This window comes from Marmota marmota, unplaced genomic scaffold (genome assembly GCF_001458135.2).
Source record: "Marmota marmota marmota unplaced genomic scaffold, marMar, whole genome shotgun sequence".
NCBI classification, from domain to species: Eukaryota; Metazoa; Chordata; class Mammalia; order Rodentia; family Sciuridae; genus Marmota; species Marmota marmota.
The window spans coordinates 2,823,251-2,824,530 of record NW_025999853.1 but is presented as its reverse complement, the minus strand read 5'-3'; positions in this window follow the sequence as shown (position 1 = coordinate 2,824,530).

Here is a 1,280-nt window from a genome sequence, read left to right as displayed (position 1 = left end):
AAGTACCTGCGGCAAGGTGGGATTGCTGCTGAGCTCCTGTCGCTGAGCCCATAATTGGTTTCTCTCCACATAATTAGTTTCTCTCCACTGAGTCAAAGGCCAGAATCAGTCACGGCTGTTGTAATTCTTATATTGTTCCTGACAAATTTTTGCACAAGTGGTATGTATAAAAAGGTCAATAGTGTGGAATAAATGTACCGCAAACCCAGGGGCTCCTGATATAAAATATCAACCTGAGAAGCCCAGGCTTACAATTTTCAAAAGAAGAAAATTGGAAAATGGTTTAGTTGGAACTTCAAATAAGCCGATGAGTCTATCATTTGGGAAGAAATAAAGGATGAGCCTCTTACAACTTGGGATAATCTACCCATGGGGTCGGTCCACACAAAATCACACAGGTAGAATTAAAGAAAGTCAACACCCTGGATATTGAACCCTTGAAATGTGACAAGTCCTAGTTAAGTTGTGAAACATAAGCGACGCATTGGATTTCAAGCAGTACAAACAAAGAATACAAAAATAAAATGTCACTAAAAAGAGAATGCAAAATAGCTCAGTCATAATTTTATATTGATTGCATGTTGAAATGGTAATATTTGGATATTTTGTATGAACAGAATATATTATTCAATATCTTAGCCCATTTTGTGTTGCTATAACAAAATGGCTGAGACTGAGAACTTGATAAAGAGGCTTATTTGGCTTTCAGTTTTGTAGGCTAAAAGTCCAAGATTGGATAACCCCATCCGGTTGACCTCTGGTGAAGGCCATCAGGCTGCATGATCAGGTGGTGGATGCCATCACATGGGATCAAGAGAGAAAGAGAGAAGTCATGCAGCAAAAGAGCAAGTTAAGAAAGCCACGCTCACTTTTTAACCATCTGAGAGGCAGGCATGAGTCCCTTCCAAGACGGTGCCCTAGTGACCTAATCACTGCCCATAAGGTCCCTCCTCTCCACTTCTCAATGCCATTACATTGGTGACCAAGCCTCCGACACATGGACCTTTGGAAGACAAGCTATATTCAAACCATTCCACCCAATCTGATGCCATCTTTTTATTTTTCACTTTATTTTTTAGCAGTCCTGGGGATGGAACCCAGGGCCTCACGCATGCTGGGCAAATGCTCTACCACTGAGCCATATCCCCAGCCCACTTTTTTATTTTTTACTTTTTTATAAAGTGACTGCTGGAGAATTTGGATTCATTTGCACGCACACCACAGTAGACACCTCCAAGATGGCCCCAGTGGTGGCCTCCCCCCCACCCCACCCCACCCCC